Source organism: Octodon degus, unplaced genomic scaffold, assembly GCF_000260255.1.
Source record: "Octodon degus isolate 3935 unplaced genomic scaffold, OctDeg1.0 scaffold00067, whole genome shotgun sequence".
NCBI lineage: Eukaryota > Metazoa > Chordata > Mammalia > Rodentia > Octodontidae > Octodon > Octodon degus.
In genome coordinates, this window is record NW_004524643.1 from 1,046,941 (window position 1) to 1,052,802 (window position 5,862).

The window sequence follows — 5,862 nt, forward strand, 5'->3', positions numbered from 1 at the left end:
TTGCCCAAGCAATGGCCGTGACTCATCCACATGGCTGCACTGACAAAGGTTCTACCTGCTGCTCTTTAATGTGAGCGGGGTGGAGACAGGAGGGTAGAGCTAGCTCCGCGCTGCCAGCTGGGATCGAACCTGGAGATAGAGGCTATGACTTCCTGGGGCTTGAAAGGCTACACCAAAGCTGAAGCACCAGACTTACCAAAACATTAGATACTATATAATGCAGATACTCTCTCTGCATATCCTTTCTGCATATCAGCAGAGGTAAATTTAGGCCACCCACGTAGCTCAGCTCACAAGGATCACCTACTTCCCACAATTCTCAGTCAATCCTCCTCAAGCCACTCCCCTACTGAATAAAAACTGGGTGAGGCCCTGGGTCGCTCTCTTGGTTCCAGAAAACCATCTTCATGGCTGGACTTAGAGCCCTTTGACTCCCTCATGATTGAAAATACAATTTAGTGTCTTTATTTTCGCCGTGGGTTGCATTGTAAGTGGTAGATTGGAATCAACTTGATGGGACTCCAATAATGTAACTTTGGGATTACAAATACTGGCTTCTTGGACTGAGATGAGGACCTGGAAGTGTCTCCTACATCACTCAACAGGAATCAGTGGTAAAGCTTAAGAAAGGATTTTCAGTGAATAAATGTCAGATAATGGTGAAACAAATGAGAAGAACATAAATGGGAAGGACAGAACTAAAATGGTAATTATAAATGCTTGACTAAAGAAGAAATGAAGAAATTTTATGAAAATTATGGCCTCAAGAAAATCAAGTCAGATGGGATATAGAACCATAGGTGAAAGGTAAAGATGTTGGAAAGGAGACAGAGTGATAGGGATGGGCAGAGAGAGAGGAATCAGGAAGGGGATCTTTCCTGTGAGGCATCTTTGGATAAATGCTACCAAATGTATTTCATGTATTCTGTTGAATATCTTCCCATGACCTATTCTTTGAAAAACACCATTTTTATGGTTCTGGTTAACTCACATGCATAGGGAGTTCTTGAAATGTCTGTCACTACTGTCCATGGTCCTCTTCCATTCTCCAAATGATAGATCATATCTGGTTTAGAAACTGCAAGCCCTATTCAGAGAAACAGGACCTAGTTGAAGCTACAAGTAAAAACTATTACCAAACTCAGTTCCATTTCTTAATCTTCTGTATAGGGCAGTCATTCCAGGAAGTTTTACAGCTATACCATCCAATATGATTGTCAACAGCCACATGTGGCTATCTAAACCTGAATTGCAGTTAATTAAAGTTAAGTAAAATTTGAAATTCACTTCTTTCGATAGACATCAAATTTCAAGTGCTCAAAAGATACTAGTGGCTAGTAATTGCCATACTGAAAAACACAGATATATACTGGGCATCCCTATCATAACAGAACATTCTCTTATACCGTGATGTTCTCGAGAATTATAAAGCATCTCAAGGGAGCTCAGCAGTATGCTTTTAATTTGGTGGGATCATGCAAATAATCTAAGTTCAGAAAAAAATATAGACATTTGTTGCCTTCTTTCTAGATGTGATTAGAGCAATTCCCACTTAGAGAAGTGATCAGAAAAAACTTTGGTCCTAAAGTCTGTGGAACTTTCAACAATTTCTGATTCCAAAGAAAATAAGTTTCTAACTACATAATGAGCACAGCTTTAGTTAAGAGGAAGAACATAACTTCTAACAATGCATCTGTAAGATTGAGAAACTTTGAATGCCTCAATTCTAAACCAAATTCAGTAAAGTACTTTTGAGGCTCTAATCTACATTTATGCAAATGTAGTCAAATGGAAAAATCCAGCAACACACAAAAAGTTATCCTTACCTAGGGAGGCCAGATTTCTATAATTCTCTAGCATCACATCCTTGTGCAGTTTCCTCTGTGTAGGGTCCATCAACCTCCATTCCTCCAAGGTGAAGTCTATAGCCACATCCTTAAATGTCACTGATTCCTAAAATAAATGAGTGCAATCATTGAGACTTTGTAAAACTAGACTTGTTCAGTGGCCGGGGATCTGTAGGGTGCCATGCTGGCCCTGCCCCTGGGGTGTGCTGAGACGGGATTGAGACTGTGCATGGTGGCGCACGCCTATAATCCCAGCTCTTGGGAGGCTGAACACAGGTGCACCACTACCAGCCCAATCTATGTAGTGAGACCCTGTAGACCCTGTACTAAAATAAAAAACCAAAAACAAATAAACAAAAAAAACTAGACTTGTTAGGCAGGCAGGAAATAGAAAACTACGGAAGCACTGCAGAAAACAGAATCATCAAATGATCATAAAGATCAACTTGGCTGGGCATGGTGGCACATGTCTGCAATCCCAGCACCAGTACATGGGGGCCTGAGGTAGAAGGACTGCTGTGAGTTCAAAGCTAGCCTGTATTATACAGAGTTCAAAGCCAGCCTAAAATATACACCAAGACCCTGTCCCAAAAACCAAAATAAAAACAATAATGAAAACCAGGCTGGGGAGATAGCTCAGTTGAATAAGCGCTTGCATGGCAAGCACAGGGTCCTGAGTTCAATCCCTGGTACTGAAAAAAAAAAGAAAAAAAAAAAAAAAAAAAAGATGAAAAGGGCCAAGGAGATAGCTCAGTGGCACAACACATGCCTGGCAAATGCAAAGTGTTGAGTTTGATTCCCAGTACCCCCAAAGAACCAACCAACCAACTAAATAAATAAAAATCCATAGTTCTGAGTTTGAACTGGAAGTGACAATGCAGATTCATGAATTATTTCATGTTTAAGCAAAAAACTGAAGTGAATTCCCTAGCTTCATCTACCTAAAAATGCCCAGAACAATAATCAGTATGATAGCATTGTGCAAGCCAAACTATGGTCTCTACAAATACCTTTCCACTAATAAACCAGGCCTGGGAATTTTTTACACATTAAAAAGCAAGAAAGCTATCAAAGATTCTTCAAGTCTAAAATATATGTAACAACTTGAAGAGACCCACATTGACCAATGATGGAACAAGTAAGGATAACTGCAATGGATTTTTAAAATATCTTACACATTTACACTTGCAAGTTCATAATAAGCCACTAAAAAACCCTACTAATTGGAGAATGCCTGAAAAATCGTAAATAAAGGGAGAAAAAAAATCGATTTATTCTTGTTTTCCTATGCTAGTGATGGTAAACTTTTTAGAGATGGAGTACTACACTGCAACCCAAAGCCCACTTATTTATCTCAACATGTCAACACTGCAATTAAACCTGAAAAATTAAGGTTTAGTTCATTTAAAAATTGTACATTAACATCTTTTGTCTTAAAGAAAAACAGCATACGTGCTATAAGTTTGCCACCACTGTCCTATGATCAAGTACAATTGAATAAAGGTGGAGGGGAGGCTTCTCTCTGTGTAACTACCCCAGATTATAAATCATGAAGACAGAAAGGATTAGAATATCACCATGTTGCAAACTCTCATGAATTAAAGGATTACTGGCATTATATGAGACTATTTAACATGCCCTAATGCCCCTATATTTCCTTTAAATTGTTAAATTCTTGATCAGATTCAGGTTTTGATTTTAAAAAATATTTTGGCCATATTATTTCATAGTACTAGCATTCTGCATTCTGAAGCCTTTCTCTTCTTTTAGCAGATTCTTTAATTCATGAGAATTTGCAACATAGTGATGTTCTAATCCTTTCTGTCTTCCTTCTTGATTTATAATCTGGAGTAGTTACACAGAGAGAAGCCTCCCCTCCACCTTTATTCAATTATACTTGAACATAGGACAGTGGTGGCAAACCTACAGCAAGTATGTTGTTTTTCTTTAAGATGAAGGATGTTAATGTATAGTTTTTTAAAAAACTAAATGTTAATTTTCAGAGTTAATTGAAGTGTTGGCATGTTGAGATGAGTACATGGGCTTTGGGTTGCAGTTTAGTATTCCATCTCTATAAAGTTTACCATAGGATCGGCAAGATAGCTCAGTGGTCTAAAGCACCTGCTTAGCCAAGCTTAGGCAAGTGCAGGGACTGTAGTTTGATCTCCCATACCACACGTGGTACCAGCCCTGTCCCCCAGGTGGGCTATGCCAGCCCCCCAAAAAAATTTCACCATCACTAGCATACTGGCATAGGAAAACAAGAATAAATCAATTTTGTTCTCCCTTTATTTTCCATTTTTCAGGCATTTTCCAATCAGTAAAACCTATACTGTGTGAAATTCTAAATCAATCCTGCCCAATAAAAAAAAATAAGGCAAACTATATATGTGATTTTAAGTTTTCTAGTAGCCACATTAAAAATAAAAAGAAATTGGGCCAGCCAGAGCCAGGGTTAGATCCCTGATGTGTGATGCCAGCACCACCCCTTGGGGGCACTGAGATGGCAATTGAGACTGAATGTGGTGGCATGTGCCTATAATCCCAGCTCTTGGGAGGCTGAACACAGACAGATCACTATGAGTCTGATCTATGTAGTGAGACCCTGTAGACCCTGTACTGAAAAAAAAAAAAAAAAAGGAAAAGAAAAGAAATGGATAAAATTAGTTTTGATAATATATTTTATTATATATTATATATAATTATAACTTCAGGAATCAATACAAAAGTTAATGACATAGTTTATATTGTTTCTTCACATTAAGTCTTTGAAATCTGGTATGCATTTTAAATTTACCACGTCTCAATTAGGACTACTCATACTTCCAGCGGTCAACAATCTCATGAGGTTAGTGGCTTTTGTTTTTGGCAATGTAACTTTAAAGTAAAAATGACCTGCCTTCTTCAATAAAGGGAACTAAAAAAATGTGTACATGCAAAATAAAGGGCAATGCGTAGCAATGAAACTTCTTTTGAAGAACTATGTTACAGAAAAAAACTACTCAAAAAAATCACTTATTCTATAAATAAAACAAATACTAATAAAAACACATAAAATAATGACTAGCTGATAGTCATCAAAATATTGGTCCTACTTAGTTTAATTTTAGTAGTTTAAGGTCAGTACTACTTATAAAAACAATTTAAAATTTAAGGAGGAGCCAGATAGTACTAATCTTTCACAGACACATTCTGTCAGAAGAAGAAAACTAAATTAACAGTAAAACACTGTTCACCATGACAAAAAGAATGGTGTTTCCTAAGGTTCAAGATTCAAAGCCTATGATCCTTCGGTTCATAAGTGTGATGACTGGGTATTCATGTCTTACAATGCATGAGATGTGCCTCCCTCAAACCTTATTATGACCTGGGCACATTACCTGTCTGACATGAAAAAAAAAAGATTCAAAGCCTAAAACTGAATATTTTCACCTTCAATTTTAAGTCATATAAACTGCCTTATGTTAAAAGACCAGCTTAAGAATAATTAGTCCAGTACTATACTTCAAAATTATTATGTGGAAGGCTGACTCTCAAAATGTATGCTTTTCTCCTAGAAACAAAGAAAAAAATTGATTTTTTTTTCAGAACCATGGATTGCACTCAGGACCTGGCACTTGCCAGGCAAGCACTTATTCTACTGAGCTATTTCTCTGGCCCCCCCAAAATTGAATTTTATAAAACATTTTTGGACTAAAATCATTTTTGGTTCTACTAAGTTTCAAAGTAAAACTTTCAAAACCAAAAACATAATTCTCCTTAAAAGTATAGTGAACTGGTGTAACAGTTATGGCAATCAGTGTGGAGACTCCTTAGAAAAGTTGGACTGAAAATCCCATTTAAACCAGCTATTCCTCTACTGGGAATTTTCCCGGAGGATCTGAAAACATCATATCATAGGGATATATGTGTACCTGTTTATAGCAGCACAATTTGTGATAACCAACTCTTGGAAACAATCAAGATGCCCATCACCTGAGGAATGGTTGAAAAAGATGTGGTATTTTTACACAAT

The 5,862-nt window shown here is 37.3% G+C and overlaps 1 protein-coding gene and 1 non-coding gene across 2 annotated transcripts in view; one reads left to right on the plus strand and one right to left on the minus strand.

Moving 5' to 3' along the window:
- The window catches only part of LOC101560485 (zinc finger protein 287), a 210,923-nt gene that overhangs the window by 134,314 nt on the left and 70,747 nt on the right, over nucleotides 1-5,862 (minus strand). The gene's annotated exons all lie outside the window — the stretch shown is intronic.
- Nucleotides 5,133-5,237, plus strand: LOC111817726. Its single transcript, XR_002821861.1, has one exon. It is a non-coding gene; the product is annotated as a small nucleolar RNA U13 (small nucleolar RNA).